This window comes from Sitophilus oryzae, unplaced genomic scaffold (genome assembly GCF_002938485.1).
Source record: "Sitophilus oryzae breed Bouriz unplaced genomic scaffold, Soryzae_2.0 scaffold_1521_pilon_pilon, whole genome shotgun sequence".
In the NCBI taxonomy this organism is placed as follows: domain Eukaryota; kingdom Metazoa; phylum Arthropoda; class Insecta; order Coleoptera; family Curculionidae; genus Sitophilus; species Sitophilus oryzae.
The window spans coordinates 788,917-807,024 of NW_022146194.1; the positions used below are offsets into that span (position 1 = coordinate 788,917).

General features: G+C 33.0%; 1 protein-coding gene across 3 annotated transcripts in view; it reads left to right on the forward strand.

The window, feature by feature from the left end:
- Nucleotides 1-18,108, forward strand: part of LOC115878750 — a 67,512-nt gene that overhangs the window by 41,086 nt on the left and 8,318 nt on the right. Inside the window, exon 1 of one of the 3 annotated variants that reach the window (XM_030895338.1) lies at nucleotides 10,681-10,830. The exons of the other annotated variants lie outside the window; for them this stretch is intronic. The gene's annotated coding sequence lies outside the window, so the exon portion shown is untranslated. Of the gene's footprint in view, nucleotides 1-10,680; nucleotides 10,831-18,108 lie in introns of those variants that run through there. 3 annotated transcript variants of the gene reach the window in all.

The window sequence follows — 18,108 nt, forward strand, 5'->3', positions numbered from 1 at the left end:
TTGAACAAGGGTGGCTTATTAGCATAGTTTGAAAAGGCATTTTTTACGAATAATTTGGTACCACACACTTGGTATTTGAGTCAAATTGTCGTTATGAACCGCATCTTACAGGAGTGTTGTTTAAAAATAAAAAGTCGTAGTAATTTCCTGCGAAACAGAAAGTGACCAAAAACAATTGAATACGTCAATCAATCCTGTTTTATGTCATATACTAACATACCAAATCTCGTATTTTATCTAAAAAAATAAAAAAGTTATAGGAATGAATCACTTTTGAGACGCACCCGGTATATTAGGTTTTTGGTCTGTGATTTTTATTTAACTTTTTCCCAGAATATCGGAGCGATAGTAACGTACATTTTAAAAATATTTCTGTAAACATACAGGGTGATTCAAACATGAAACTAAAGTGGTATATTTTTAAATAGAATACTATACAGGGTGTCCCGGAAATAAGTGCAAATAGAAACACACCTGAGGTTTTTTTCGCGAATTTTTTTTTTTGAAAATTCTAAATTTTTTGGATTTCTTTGTAGTTTTTAGTTAAAAAACATAATTTCTTGATAATATGGCAACATAATAGGTATTAGATTAAATTTACAAAAAAGATCCAGCGGTTCTCAAAATTTTAGCAAAAAATCATTTTTTTTTAAATTTTCAAAGTAAAATAACTTTGTTATTTTGGACTTATTTGAAAAACGATAAAGAGAAAATATGTTTCTTTTATCGAGATCTACCACCCCTTAAAATACCTGCACTTATTTCTGAGACACCCTGTATATTTCTTTAGCTCAGTGGATTTATCATTAATTCGATATTGATGTAGTTCTAGTTGATAAAGATGACATTTGTGTGTTTTTAAAGTTCTATTAACAACATTTTTTTGTCTGATGGTGATTTTGTTGTCATTTAATACTCAGCAAATTTTCAAAAAAAATTCGGTATATTTTTCATATAAAAAAGCTGCAATGAAATTGACGGACACAACAGTGATTCTATAATGGTTTTGTTTGACATTTAAAGGGAACGAAAGCTCAAAAAAACATGAGAGAAAAATTTAAAGCCACAAATAGAAGGTCTAATATTTCTTTCTTTGATTATTATAGAGCATATACCCTAATGCCTCTTATATACAAAGGAAAATGATGCCTTTTGTTGAATTTCCATAGATACGACTCTTACACGTAGGAAAAGTGCAAAAATGTCGATGCAAATAAAGGTAAATAACCTGAAAGCAGAACGTTCAGCTTCTGCTGCTGATGCTACTGTTGTTGTCTGTATGTGTGTGTATACATTTTGTCTTTTTGCACTTTCCGTAACTTAATATATAGTCTCATAGATCTCTCCAAAGCATAAAAGGCAAATGTCTCGTTGAATACGTAAATACGTTTTACCTCTTAAAAAGAAATACTCTCATGGAGGGTTTGTTTGTAAGTTCTTCGAGTATATCCCTTTGAAGGTAAATGATCATAAAATGTACGTAGTATAAAGCGTAAATGTAAATTATCAGGCAAGGTAATAAGTTAATTATTTAGTTCCTTCCAGATTTAGCACTGTGGTATTTAATGGACGTGATTGTGGTGTGCTTGTTTATGACCTTCCTGTTCAAAATGTTACTTAGGAACTAAATGGTTTTTTTTTATTAATTAAGTACTACCTCAGAGAAATAATATGAATAGGTAATAAGTAAGCCTTATTGTACAAAATGATGTACTCAAGATAATACCGGGTGCGTCTCAAAAGTGGCTCACCCTTATATCTAAGTGACATTGAAAATAGAACACCCACTAAATATTATTTAATTTCAATGAATGTTGTTAAGCATGCTTATTATTGTATGGATAAGAAATGATTATAATTTGAACGCCGTCAAGACACTAGTTTTTGTGCTATACATGTTTTTGTTAAAATTCCAGTCATCCAATATAGACCCGGCTTTCGCACAGTTTGTTACTTATTCTGTTACAGAATAGTTTCAGGTGTTTTTCTGAGTTTATTATAATGCCTAGAATACGTAGACGTGCCAATTTTAGACAACTCAGTGATTTTAGTAGGGGTCGGATTGTAGGTTTGCAGGATTGCTGATAAGGTCTATAGAAGTGTTTGCACTGTTGCCAATTGTTGTAGAGCTTACTTTCAACAACACCGTGAACATCGTGCCAGAGGTACAGGGCGTCTAAGAGTAACCACTGAGGGTCAAGATCGCCGTTTAAGGCAATTAGCTGTCAGAGACCGTTCGGCCACTTCCCAAGCAATTGCTAACCAATGGTTTACGGAACACGGAAGACTCATCACGATGCGAACTGTTTACCGACGAATACGGTTTTTGGGCTGTTTTCTTTTCGGCCTCATTGGGTTTGACCATTGACCCCTGAACATCGATGACAACGTCTAGAGTGGTGCAGAGCCCGACAAGAATGGGGCGCAGAATGGAATGCTATCGTTTTTAGTGATGAGTCGCGATTCTGTTTGGGAATGCACGACGGTCGGGCGCGAGTGAGAAGATACCGTGGAGAAAGGCGGAATCCACAGTTTTTCATGGAGAGGCACGTAAACCAAGTTGTAGGAGTTATGATTTAGGGAGCAATCGCATATGGTAGCAGGTCACCTCTAGTATTTGTTCGAGGTAATATCACAGCCCAACGCTATATTGAGGAAATTGTGGAAACTCATCTTTTACCATACTTACGAACGCTCCACGATCCTATATTTCAACAAGATAATGCCCGTCCCCATGTCGCTAGATTAACTGTGAACCACTTACATAATGCCCAAGTTAATCTCCTACCCTGGCCACCAAGATCTCCAGATCTCTTACCAATTGAACATGTATGGGATATCATGGGTAGGAGACTGACAAACTTACCGCATCCTCCTCAGACACTAGAAGCTCTTCGGCATGAGATACAGTTAGCATGGGATGAAATACCGCAAGAAGACATCTTATTAGTTCCATGCCCAGACGGCTCAACGAATGTATAGAACATCGAGGTGGTCCAACACATTATTAATAAGGACAAGGTAACGAGCCAATATTTTCACTCCAAATTTTGATCATTTACACCTTTTGTCAACCTACATTCATGTACAAAAGATTATTAAAATTAAACAATTTTTAGTGGGTGTTCTATTTTCAATGTCACTTAGATTGAGTTATGATTAAAAATACGATTTGGGCATCTTTTATTAAAAATTAGTGTTGTAAACACAGCAATGGCACTCTAGATTGAAATTTAAAATACGATTTGTTTTTAAGCGAAAATTTCAAAAGTTGACATATGATATGTCATTCTATTCAAAGTGTCATTTGCTATCGAATAAAGTAAAAATATACCGAAGGTGCCATTTAAAAATCAAAAGTGGTAGCACAGATAACCAGGTTGTAGTCATTTCCGGTGAAACAAGAAGTAGACAACTAGGCAATCAAGTTAAACTTGATATAATGTCAATGTGGTTTTTAATTTTTATTTTTGTTATGTTTATTTATGTTATGTTCCTTTTTTTTGTTTTTGGAGGAGATGAATCCGCGACAGAAGTATAGACATTTTTTAAATAGTTTTGTATCCACAAATATGTTAAGTAATTGACATTCTATTATTTTTTTAGCATTTAAATACAGAAAATGAGTTAAACAAGTGATTTAAATTAGACAAAGGCTATTCATATAGAACAGAAACGCGTTATAGACATTTCTCAGCAAGATAATGCGACAAAACAATCATTCTTGGCTTACATGCTCTTGTATTTCCTGTTGTTTTCTCTATATTCCATTACACAGGGTAAACTTTAAAGCTACTCGGATGTTTATTTTAGAGTTCCAATTTAGTGACAAAAACCTTTGAAAATAACATAAAATCAAAGCATATTGCCTCTTTTTCTATAAAAGAAATGTAATAATATTTAATCAAGCAAAACAACAACTCTTTGTTAAAAAAAATAAACACCTTTCTATATAATATTTAACACTCTCATTCACTCTGCTATTTCATATTTCTAGAACAGATAGTAAAGAATTGTAAACTTTTATGCCTCATCACAAGAGATGAATACATATTAAAAAAAACAAGTGTTTTAAATTAATTTAAAAAAAAAACGCTGAAATTTAAGTCGATTCTGATCAAGTCCTTTGCAAACAAGTCAAATCGTGATGAATTAGAAAAGAAAACACAAAGTTCAACGAAAAGTTAAATGACAAAGTTCCAAAAAGTTACATTATTGTTATAAATTTATAAAGTGGCATTGTGTCCTGTTTAACTGAGATATTAACTTTGAAAATTTGGTAAAGTAAGTGAAATTCGCAAAATTTGTATTCCGGGGTATTAAAACACATTGGTAAAGTCTTTCAATAGCACAGGAAATATTATATTCGTTTATAAACATATAATTTTTTTTCTTTAGACCAAAAAGAGAAATAAAAATATTATTACCTTCATTAGTAGTAATTAAATCTCAGTGAGGTGTGGTGATGACAAAAATGATAATTAAAAAATAGCTTGTGATGTGCGATGAGACCTCGTGATTGAGGACGAAATTCTGAAGAATTTATGTTTGATAGAAAGTACAAACATCGTAAACTATGCTTATTATCGATTATGAATAATGTAAATTTGTTTCTGTTATTAGTAAAACAGTGTTAATTAATAGTATTTAAAGTGGAACAAACGATATGTTGGGTTATATAATAAAAGTTAAAATTGGTCGTACATTTACTGGTGTCGCGTAGTGTTAGTGTAGGATATTAGTTAAAATGAAGACTATTTATTTATTAAAGAAAATGTGTTAATTAAAGTAAGTTTTTAATAATTATTATTTTTTCTTGATAACATTATAGTATAGTGAACCCTGAGATGTACATAAACATAGCCTAAAACTGCAGCAAAAGCCACCTATTCCCATACAGAATTCACTACAAATTACGTTACTGCAGCAAAATCCTTCTATACTAATATACAGGGTGTCCCAGAAATAAGTGCAATTATTTTAAGGGGTGGTAGATCTCGATAAAAGAAACATGTTTTCTCTTTATCGTTTTTCAAATAAGTCCAAAATAACGGAGTTATTTTACTTTGAAATTTTCAAAAAAAAAAGTTTTTTTTGCTAAAATTTCGAGAACCGCTGGATCTTTTCTGGACTTTCTTTCTGGTAAATTTGATCTACTACCTATGTTGCCATATTATCAAGAAATTATGTTTTTTAACTAAAAACTAAAAAAAATCCAAAAATTATTTAAAAAAATTCCAAATTTTCAAATTTTTTTTTCGTGAAAAAAACCTCATAGACGTGTTTCTGGGGTTGAACTATACTACCAGTTAAAATACTTGCACTTATATGTGGGACACACTGTATAAAATCCTTAAGTGACTGACTCACTGATTAATCACGATCCTGCTCAAACCACTCAACGTAAGACGCTCAGTTTTCGCATACAGGTTGATTCTACGGTGTAGAGGTTCGATAAGAAGGGATTTTTCGAAATTCCAGTTCCAAGAGGGTGAAATCACCTTTCAAATATTACAATATTTTTTATTTAAAAAACGGTCAAGTTTCCGAAAAAACGCTTAATCACGTATATTTTATTTTGTTTTTTACATATTGTAAGATTTTTTAAAAATGTATACTGGGTGTTTCGAAAAATGTGGTCATTGATGAATCACGATGCTGATTAAAGCGCTTGACGTAAAAAGCTGATTTTTGGAAAACAGATTGACTTTAGGGTGTAGACGTTCGATAAGAAGGAATTTTTCGAAACTCGAATTCTAAGGGGGTATTTATTATTTAAAAACCGGTCAGTTTTTCGGAAAAACTCTTAAACACGTATATTTTATTTTGTTGTTTTACATATTTTAAGATTTTTTAAAAATTTATACAGGGTGTTTCATAAAATATGACCATTGAGTAATCACGATTCTGCTTAAACTGCTTGAGGTTTAAAGCTGATTTTTGGTAAACGGATTGACTGTGGGGTGTAGAGGTTTGATAAGAAGGGGTTTCTCGAATCTCAAATTCCAAGAGGGCAAAAACGCCCTTCAAATATTACAATATTTGTTATTTAAAAAACGGTCGTCTTTCGGGAAAACGCTTGGACACGCATAATTTATTTTGTTTTTTACATATTTTGAATTTTTAAAAAAAAACCATACGAAAGTCAAATTCCAACGAGATGAAACTACCCCTCAAATATTACCAAGTTATATAATAATATCGCCATATTGTTTTTTCTCATGCTGACATAAATGTGAGAAAATTTTATCCAGTTTGTATGTTAATGGAAATTCTTGCTTTGCTTTATCATCACCATTACAAATGATTAATTCGACGCGAACAAAGTCGCGGGTACATTTCTTGAAACATTTCCTAAAAAAAAATTTTTGGTTATTATCTCGAAACAAAGTTTTTGGGATAAGACGGGTTTTGTTACGACTTAACGCCAGATACTTAATGTTAATCTCGATTTAACGTTTTTTTTCCTCTTCAACCTACTCAATCGTAAAATTTGTAAATATATCGCGGAGAGAGTGTATTTGAGAGGCCGGAGCAAAATCGCCGCACACAAAGTAATAATGGCTGAAAACGTCGCAAATATTGACATTCAATTTCCACGGCTGTGAATACTCTCTGTATCTATACGTGCGAGTCGTTTATAATGCGAAAATGGATTCAAGCCGAGAGATAATAAAGCGAAAAATAAATAATTTTTTTTTCATATTTATCAAATTTTCTCTTTCGAAAATTCATGGGGTAATTAAAAATCGGCAAATGTCAATATTGGATTGAGAAGAAAGGGATTTAAATACAATGGAAATTTATAATAAAATTTAGAAATACGCACAGGGTGTCCTGATATTCCGTAGACAAAAGTCTTCTTCTTTTTCCTACTCTATATTAGGCAGATTGCCTGTTCATTCTTCACATCATGCCTACAGTTTCAATCGCTGGTAAGGTTATCACACCATCTCTTTCTTGGTCTTCGCGTACCTCTTCTTCCCATTGGTGATTTGTCTCGAGCGGACCTTGGTATTCTTCCCTCGTCCATTCGGCTTGTACAGGGTGGCCCATCAAAAACGTTCCGCAAGGCGTAACGGCTAGGGTATTTTTTTCAAAAAATCCAAAAACACGTCAATTTTGTTTGTGAGGGGGACAACTTTTGCCCCAAAAATGATTGCAAAATCTTCAAGCCTCTAAGCGGGAGTGTCATCCCCCAATTTTTTTCAAATGGGAAGGGGGTGGTACCGCAATGAAAAAGGCTTTCTATTCTCTATACTTTTCCGTTTCGTTTTTGAAAATCGGTCGAGTCATTGAGAAAATATGAAGGATTGAAATTTGAAAAGTTTATTTAAACATTTATCAGAGTAAATGATAAGGATAAATTCCTTCGACCAATTTGCTGTTTTTTCTTATTATTTCTAGATGTTTACGCATTTTTCAACTTGCCACAAGGTTGAACGATTAGGTGCGGTAGTTGCTAGATAGCTGTTCTGTGACTTGTGCGTTGAAGTTCTTTTCAATATCGTTAAACTTTTTAACAATTATGGTGTACTCACTTGCATAAAAAGTGTAAATAATCGAACTTTATGTTAAAAAATAATGAATGTATCTGGTTGTGCAGATATGAATGCCATCCTGACAAACACCTCTATGGCAAAATTGTTAGCTAGCTAGCAGCAAAATTTCGCGAAACTGATTCCGTTATGAATAAAAGGAAGCAGAGGGAAAATCCTGTAGTAAATGAAGCTATGGAGATATTCGTATTGGGCCAAGTTGCCATGCATAGTACGCTGAGTACAAGAAAATTAGCCAATGAGACCGGCGTGAATCGTACAAATGTAGAAAGGATATTAAAAAAACACGGTTCCACCCGTACAAAATTCAGTTGATACAAGAATTTTTGGTCGCTTGCAATTTTGTGAAACTATGAGTGAACGAGTGGCGAATGATAATAATTTCTTATTTAATGTGTGTTTTCCGGATGAGTGTACTGTTACGGATTCCGTGGGTCCACTATTTAAACTCACGATAAAATACTTAACGAATTTATTTGTTTCACTCTGTACACACAACTTATACTATTTACAACACAACTTATGCAACTACTATTACTCTAACGGTATTTCGCGGTATTATCAAACTTCAGACTATCTTCAGACTGCTAACTGTCAAAGCGCGGGCCTTATATACCCCCTGGCGATTGTTTCTAGATTTTTCTAAAGAATTCTATAATTTTCTTTTACTTTCTGGCGAATGCGCCAGGTTCCTCAATGCACGTTGCGATTATTTAGCAGTATGCAGTTATGCAACCAGTAATACACCTTGACAGTACTTTCTTTTTGAACGGTGTAGTTAATCGGCACAACTGTCGGTACTGGGCTGAGGACAACCCCACGGTTTTTCACGAGGTTCACACACAAAACCCTCAGAAATTGAACGTGTGGGCTGGTATTTTTGGAAATTCTATTGTAGGTCAGTTTAACGATATTGAGAAGAACTTCAACGCACAAGTCACAGAACAGCTATCTAGCAACTACTGCACCTGATCGTTCAATCTTGTGGCAAGTAAAAAAAATGCGTAAACATCTAGAAATAATAATAAAAAACCGCAAATTGGTCGAAGGAATTTATCCTTATCATTTACTCTGATAAATGTTTAAATAAACTTTTCAAATTTTAATCCTTCATATCTTCTCAATGACTCGACCGATTTTCAAAAACGAAGCGGGGAAATATAGAGAAAAGAAAGCTCTTTTCATTGCGGTGCCACTTGATCCCCCTTCCCTTTTGAAAAAGTTGGGGGAAGACAGCCCCGCTTGAAATCATTTTTGAGGCAAAAGTTGTCCCCCTCACAAACAAAATTGACGTGTTTTTGGATTTTTTGAAAAAAAATACCCTGGCCGTTATGTCTTGCCGAACGTTTTCGATGGGCCACCCTGTATATTCATTCCATTCGCGTCTTCTGCTCAATACCCATTCGTTAATGCTATCCACTTTGCATGTTTGCCTTATGTTGTCGCTTCGTTCTCCATCTAGCGCCTTTTACCTGTGATATTGCGGAGGATTTTCATCTCGCCTGTTTCCAAGAATCTTTTTGGTTGTGCTGTATCCGGTCTGGTTTCTGCTGTGTAGGTCATTATGGGTCTGACGACAGCCTTGTATAATCTTGACTTGACCGCGACACCTACAATATGCATTTATTTTTCCATATACATAGTGTCGTTCAGACATCCAGCCACTCTCATTGCTTTTGTTGTTTGTTGTCTTACCTCTGTTTTGGATATTGCCATAACCGAATAACTCTATACCGAGATATTTAAATTTCATTTCTTGCTGTATTATTGTGTTATCCACTACAATCTTGCATCTGATAGGTATTTTTGATGTTGTCAGGCTCTTATTTGTTTTGGATGCAGAAGATTATCATGTTATAAGATTTTGCTACTAGATTGAAACGATATACTAGTGTATGGAGGTCGTCCTCATTTTCTGCGAATAGCACAGCGTCGGCGTCGTCGGCATAGCATGGAATTGTCATATTGCGGTCTCCCATTTTGTATCCATTTAAATGGCGCACTTGTTTGATTATTTTGTCAATGATAAAAGTCTACTACATATTTTTGGTCTTAAAATAATATCATCATAACTAATATAACAATTAAGAGTATATTACGCTGTACTTTCGGGTCGCTCTCAGGGGTCGGGTGTGTAGCTGAAGGAAATATATATCAGAAATCATATTTAAGAAATCTGCCTAAGACTTAGCTCGATCCTGTCGTGTTAAGCCATACCTAAAATTCCAAACACACTTGCTTTGATTAAGGCTTGATTAAGGTTTGCAGAGCTTCAGCATTTGCCATAAAATACCGACCAATTTGTTACAAAACCATATAAATTATATATCACTGTAATCACAAAACTTCAATCTATTTCGGTATTGTAACGGAATTTTAAAATATGTCTTTATTATCGAGAAAATTTAGTCCAAACATAAGGAATATTTTGTTCATGTTTGACCATCGAAATCTTAAAAAAAGAAGTTGTCTAAAAATGTGCTACAATACGGATATAGTATAATTTCTTTCTTCATTTTTGTGTAAAAATAACTAGCCAGTTTTACATAAAACGTTAAATGTCGAACGCTTATTTTGCTACTTTTTCGAATTAGTGAAACGGATTCTTAAGAATCTTCTAGTTTCCAAAATTATTTCGAATTTATACACCTACACATTAATATAGGCCATGGATGGACATTAGAAAAGCCCACACTATTTTTAGCATAAAATAAATATAACGTTAGCTATAAAAAGCTAAAGTTAACTATAAAAATTATAGGCGCATAATTTTTCCATTACACAGATGATCCAGTTATAACTCTTTAAATTTTATAGTTCTCCCTATAAAATAAAAAAGTGTTTATGATAAAATTTCTTTTTTATTTTTTGGAATATCGAAACTTCTTTCATATTTATGTACATTTTCATCAATTTGTCTGTGCACTATACGAAAACACCTTATTATTTTTAGATAATATAATTAACACATAGCAATTAATAACACATTAAAACAAGAGAAATAAGTTGCTAAATGTTGTGTAACTAATTGTTTTGGTGAAATTAAAAAATCCCTGTTTGCGATCATCACACTTGGACTCGATTTAGTATCTATACGAGTAGCGAGGCAAAATTGTTGCTATTTCATAATTTTGTTGAAACCCGTATGAACAACATTGCGTCAGCTGAAACATTTTCGTGAATAGTTTTGTTTATTACTGTCGTTTGTGCTAAATTTTAAGACAGTTCTGTGTTTTTTTAGTTTTTTTCTTGGAATTTTTTTAAATATTTCGTAAGTAGATTTTGTTTGAATATTAATTTCATACTGGTCATTAATTTAAATTATGATTTAAATTGTCTCTAATTTATTGTGATAAAAATAATGCGGGAAACACTATATTCTATTTAAAATTTCTTTCTTAGAATTTATGAATTCCCAATATTTTATATCAATTTTATAATTAATTTTTGTATTTCTTCTAATTGGAAGAGTTTTAAAATAAAGTAAAAAACTTTTTGCTGTTTTAAAAATTACTCTATTATTGATTGGATGAATTGAAGCGATTGAACATCATACAGGGAAATATAGAAATATGTTCTATATCTTTTATTGTTGCCTATTTTAAATAGAACTCTATATTATTTAAAAAAAAACTCAATATTTTTGCAATAATTCTATAACTACGAGTATAATAACTGAATTATATTTTGACAAGGTGCTACCGAAGAAACCCGTAGATTTTTGTATAGGGATATGGTATATTGTTGAAAATCATTTTTTATAATTTTTTAATAATATAAAATAAAAAAAAATTGATTATTGTGTCTGCATGGAAACGTTCTATCCTTTTTTAATCTTTCTATATTAGTAATGTTAAGTTTTATGACAATTTTTAGTAAATAACTATAACTTCTTTTTAGTAAATAACTTATAGAGGTGCTCGGTCGCGTAGAGGTACAGGCTTTCGTATTAGCTCTCAAAATTTCATGATTTTTAAAACATCTTATTGCTTTAAAAACGAAATAAACCAATTACCAAAATTCCTTATTAAAATAATGCATTCCTTAATTCATTCATAGTAAATGTTTAAAGTGACCACCATTCACTTCAATGCAGACATCTACTCCAAGATCTGTGTACCTTGTGGAATATCCTTGGTGTTGTCCAAATTTGATTGGAACAGTCAATAATGCGTTGCCGTAGTTGCTCTTCAGTATTAATCGGCACTGAGTAAACCAAAGCTTTCAAGTGGCCCTAGAAGTAGAAATCTAGTGGATTATTTCGTTTTTTTAAAGCAAAAGATGTTTTAAAAATCATGAAATTTTGATTTTTCAATTAATTATTTGATAACTACTTGGTTACTTTTGAACAGCCATAACTTTCATAAGTTTATGTTAATTAACCAGTTAGCAACCCATCAGAGCAAACTCTTTGCCTTCAATTTTCTCGAAAACCATCGCTCTGGGGATGTGCAACAAGAGTATCTTTTTTGTAGGAAAAAGTATGTAGTTTTCAAAAAATGAACCCACGTTGCAAAAAAAAGAACCACAAAAAAGTTATTCACGAAACAACCCCCTACCCTTGCAAAAACTACCCTTTCCGCTTTTCCAAATAATTTTTCAGTATCACCATTTAATTTAGGGCCAAAATTTATGGCAGAGCATTTTTTTCGAAATTTTATCTCGTTTTTTAAGCCTGCAATTTCAAAACAACCGTTTTTTAAATTCACCCTTTCAGTGACCCTAACTCCCTTAATATGCATTTTCCGCCCCGTACTTTTTTTACACCATTTCAATGACACCCTGTATATTTGTACAGGAATAATCAGTAGACATCAGGCAATTTCAGGTATATACCGTGATAAAAAAATTGATTCTAACTAAAGACAGAAATCTCCAAATATAAAATCTACGCTAATAACAATTATTTTATTTACAAAAACAAATCGGCTGATTAAGAGGGATTCCTGTTGAAATCGGCCCGCGATTTGATGCAAGCACTAATAACAACCGAGTCATTGAATGATATTAAAAATAACGCGACGATAATAGCCATACCAGATTAGACTAAGTGTAATTTATAGTTTATAAATAGTTTCGATATATTTTCCATTAATTATGCGGAATGAGAAGAAGAAGAAGCAAAGCAGATTTAATTATAAACAACTGGTTTACCTTATTGACGGGTTATCGGGATTATTAAAAAAGGTCGATATGATTGTAAATTTTAATAATCATTAATAAAATTTCCGGAAATAAATAAAAAAAAGCCTTAAAAATTTTTATGGTTAAAAATAGGTTTCAATGAAAAAATACAGGATTTTTTTAATATGTGTATGTCAGAATGTAAATGAGTAATATACAAGGTGTTTTTTAAATAAATTCCAGGGGTCAACTTTCGTTTAGCTGAAATGGCTGAAATCAGTTATTAGAAAAAAAAATTGTCTTTAAAAAGCTACTGTGAACCACGAAAAACACAAATTTTCCTGCGGAAATGCGTAATTTCTTTTATTTTTTTTAGAATAACTGAAATCTGCTATAAAAAATACATTTTGCGTTTTATTTTTAATATTTTTCTGAACATATAAACACAAAAATTTTCCTGCGGAAATAAGCTGTTTTCATTTTCTAAGGAAATTTATTAGACTTTAGAATAGCTGAAATCAGTTATATAAAAAATAAATATATTTTTGCATTTTAGAAGCGTTTACAAACTCAAGAAAATAAAAAATTTCCTGCGGAAATGCTTCATTTTCATTTTTTATTTGTTCCATATTATATTATCGGGTCTTGTAAAGTATAAGTACCCACAAATTTAGCAATTTTTTTTTGGCAGAAAGTCCTATGCTTATAGAACAGTTTAAAAGAAAAAAATCCTTGGATGAAGCACTTTTGAGCCCAAAAAAATTATTTAAAAGTGTCTAAAATGCTAACCAATCTAATAATATTTTTACAAAGTCACAGTTAATTATTAAAATATAAAAACCACAGCTTAACACCCTCCACAAAGAAAAGCTAACCAAAGCAACCCAAATGCTAACCAATCTAATATTTTTGCAAAATCACAGTTAATTATTAAAATAAAAAAGAAAACTGCATGATCCAATGATTTTTTGTTTTGAATCAGCCCTATTTACGCAAAGCTTTAATAAAAAACAAGAATAAGTGCAACATTCCGAGGTAAAGCACTTTTTTGTGTTTTTATGTTTAGAAAAATGTCTAAAACACACCCCGAAGACTAGTTTTGATGTAACAGATTTCGGCTATACTAAAGTCCGAAAAATGAAAATGACGCATTTCCGCAGGAAAATTTTTGTATATTTGTACTCCTAAAGCCTTCTAGAACGCATATATAAAGTCATTTTTTATATAACAGATTTCAGCTAAACGAAAGTTGAGCCAATTCCAGTATTTCAAATGGTAATATAGCTATTTCCACACCCGAAGAAATTTTTTTTCACCGAAAAACCCGAAAAAAAATGTTGACTAAGTTTGATGTTTAACTTTTGAATTTGTAATCCGATTTTTATGATTATGGTATTAGTTTGTAGATAAATTTGTTGGCATTATTTTTTATTATTTTAATGGCTTATATATTTCGGTTAGGTGGGTTTATACCGGGGTAAATCAAAACTTCGTTTTTTGCAATAAATTCAAAATACCCTGTGGAAAAAATGGGACGGGCATTTTGGATAAAAAAAACCCTTTCCTGTAATCTTAGATGTATTCCTAACATTTCATTTTTTGAATTATCTCTATTCTTTTATGAGCTACACATGTTAAATAAAGTACTGATATTCTTACGATCTTGAATTTGTTGAAAATTGAGCTCTCAATGCCCATCGTTATATTGAGGATGTCCTCCAAAAAGTTGTTGTTCCGTTTGCTCCTTTCATTGGAAATAAGTTTGTACTGATGCATGATAATGCCAGGCTCTACGTTGCGGGGGGATAACGAGTTAAGAGTATGAGTAGTTAACGAGTACCTGGATGAGGCTGTACTACGAAGATTGGAATGGCCTCCTTGTAGTCCCGATCAATGTCAATCGAACATTTGTGCGATAAATTTAAAAGAGCTGTTCCTGAGATTTCTCCGTTAATGCTAGCCTTAGCTCTTGTAAAGGGTTTTCTTGATCTATAGCTTGATATTCATCAAGCCATAGATCAAGAAAGAATAGCCACCCTTATTAATTCGATACGACGAAGACCTCGAGCTGTTATAGCTGCAAGAGGTGGACATACACGCTATTAAAATTATTGTAAAATTATTATTTTTGTCAATAAAACAATCTCTGAAATCAATACTTTACTTAAAAATGTGTAGTTCATAAAATAATAGTGATAATGGGATAATTTAAAAAATGAAATGTTGTAAAAGAATGTAGAATGTTTATAGGAGGGGTATTCCCCTTTCTTAAGTTATAACGATTTATAACTCATCATACAGTCTCATGGCTTTAACAAAAGCCAGTATCTGAGACGGCTCCAAAGAGGCCAGCTCTCCATCCTCGACATCAGACGTACCAAAATTCATGGCACGAATGGTCATCGTCTTGGCGCACTCAGTGATAAGGTGTTCTGGTGTTTCCCCATTTTCCCCACAAAATCTGCATTTGCCGTTGCTTCTCAGCTTCAGCCTACTGAGGTGTTCGTTGAGGAGCCAGTGTCCTGTTAGAAACCCCATGACAATCCAAAGATTGTTTTTACTTAAATCAAGGAAAACCTTTGATTTTTCTCGGTCGTAAGTTCTGAGGAACTTTTTCGAGTGTCTTAGACCGTTGGAGGACACCCATTCCAAGTTACGGATGGAGTCTTCCAGATTCTTCAGTTCCGCTTTCAGTTGGTTCCCGTTTGAAAAACAGAACGGTTCTGGTCCAGTTAGTGGAGTGTTCGCTCCTTTCCTAGCTAGATCATTTGCTTTTTCATTGCCTTCTATCCCTTGGTGAGCAGGCACCCAGAGTAGGAGGACTTTATTTTCTTTGCCTAATTTGTTGAGCTTCTCTAGGCATTCTTTGACCAACTTCGAATTGATGGATACTGAGTTGATCGCTGCTTGACTATCGGATAGGATGACAATTTCCTGTTTTCGATAGTTCTTATCTAAGATAAATTGTACGCATCTTTCGATAGCGTAAATTTCTGCCTGAAGGATACTGGGGTAGGTGCCCATTGGTTCGGAGTATTCAGTTTTCGGCCCAAATACTCCTATCCCTGTCCCTGTTTTGGTTTTGGAAGCATCAGTATACCACGTGATAGTATGGTGTTTTATATGCCGAGTAAGCGTTTCTTTCTTCCAATCCTTTTTATTACTTAATACTACAGTGAGGTGTTTCTCAAAGTTGTAAATTCTTGGTATGTTATCCACTGGGAGTTGGAGAAGTGGAATTTGAAGTGTTAGGAATACATTTAATATTACAGAAAAGTGTTTCTTATCCAAAATGCCCATCCCATTTTTTCGACAGGGTGTTTTGAATTTATTGCAAAAAACAACGTTTTGATTTACCAGGTATAAACCCACCTAACCTAAAACGGGCCACACATTATACGATTTATCGTACTGCAGGTTGTACAACACAAATTTGATTCGACCGTTTGAACGACAGATTGGATGCACTGTTGTCCACAAACTTATACTACTAGTTTACTGTCTGTCGTACAATAAATCGTTTCCTAGTTGATTTTGTCTTGTGTTTTTTTTGTATTGTTCGCCCTGACAAAGCCATGGCTTGCCAAAAATGACAATAGTGTGACACAAGTGTGGTCGTTTTTTAGACGAAGATGAGGAATCCTCCCAAAAATTGTAATTAAATATCCCAAAGTAGCATCTTCTTTTATTTCTTTTAATTTTTCCAATACATTCTCATAACGTGCACTTCTTTTATGTTTGTTTAAGTATATTCGTTACTTTTTACATCCAACAAACATGTATGGGAAAGATATATATCTATAAATTCTGACCAAAACTTTTCATTTTCCATTTTTATGAATTGTATTGTACTTAATTTGCCACTAAAAATATTTAGAGTTGATTCCTACAAGAAGCGCTTGCATACAAACTATCAAACCTATCGTATATACTACTGCGTTGTACAACAGCTTTTCTGCATTCCATACTTCCGTACGATACGACTTTGTCTTACTACGAGTAGTACTACAAAGCCACTAACTATCCAACCCCTGTGTCAATGGTAGTATCGACTTGGTGTCGTACTACATGTAGTACGACGAATCGTATAATGTGTGGCCCGTTTAAGAATATAAGCCACTAAAATAAAAGAAAATAATGCCAATAAATTTATCTTCACACTGATACCAAATTCATAAAAATCAGATTACAAAATAAAAAGTTATGAAACATCAAACTTAGTCAAATTTTTAGGCTGGTGGAATTTTGTACCGGAAAATATTACCTTTTATCATGAATTCATGAAAAAGGTAATTATTTTGAAGTTTAAAAATTACATTATCCAGTTAATCTACAAAAGCATATCATCAACATTCGTAAGTTTCAGAAATTTTCGACAATACACAGTAATTTTCCCGAGACGCTTCATAAACTAATTTAATTTTATTTCGAAAATTTCTCCTTTTTTTAAAACATTAAAAACACCGTTTGTTGTTTATTTTTCGCTTAAGCTTACAGGCGAAGTAAGAAATTTGCAGTTCTTCATCGCAGGCACAATGTTTCTTAATTTGTAGCGCCGTGTTTTCCAAAAGGCCCCAATATAATAAGCTTAATTTAAAGTTATTACGTTTTAGTTTTGTCTGTTAGTTAGCTTGGCTGATGTTTCGACTTGCCTTCATTTGCACCCTTCTCAGAATATTAAGATGATTTTTAACGCAAAGATGCATTTTAGAGAAAATTAAGTTAAGTTTTGTAAAATATTCATACAATGGTTTTAATAAACAAAATTGTATACCAAACTCCAGTTGGATGATTCTATATAGATTAAAATAAAAGAAACATTTCCTATGACCATATGTCCCTAAGATGCTTCTTGACGAAGTTACAGCCCTCGAAAGCATTTACAGCCAGCCATTACAGTCCTTATTTGAAACATATCTTGTAAATTTTTAGAGCCAAACCTGCAACTATATATTCTTCAATTCATATTATTTAATCTTTCTTCGGTTAAGTTTTTCTATTTAAATCCCTTAAAACACTACTAACAAAAACAAATCTAATAATATAAATACTTGGAGATTTAAGCAAAAGTAAGTTAAAACAATTCGTTGCGAGACTTATGCAAACTATGGCCTTATTATACTTGTTTCGCGAATGGCTGGAGTTCCTTTTGTGGCGGTTTCGTTCCTGCCTACCACTCTCCCCTCCCATGGTGAAGGAGGTGAGGGTAGAGGAGGTGGAGTTCTCCTCAAAGAGCCTTTGAGATACGTCCGGCGTGTAAGAGAAATGCCGAGTTAAGGCGATGTTTGTACTTTCGCAGGTGATGCCTCCTCTCTCTGCACTTTGGCTCGGTGCAACGTTTTTTCGTTTAAGACTAGAATTTAGTCGAAAAGAAGAGAGATTTGTTCTGGAGAGATCGAAAAAAGGAAAATTAAGCTTGTAAAAA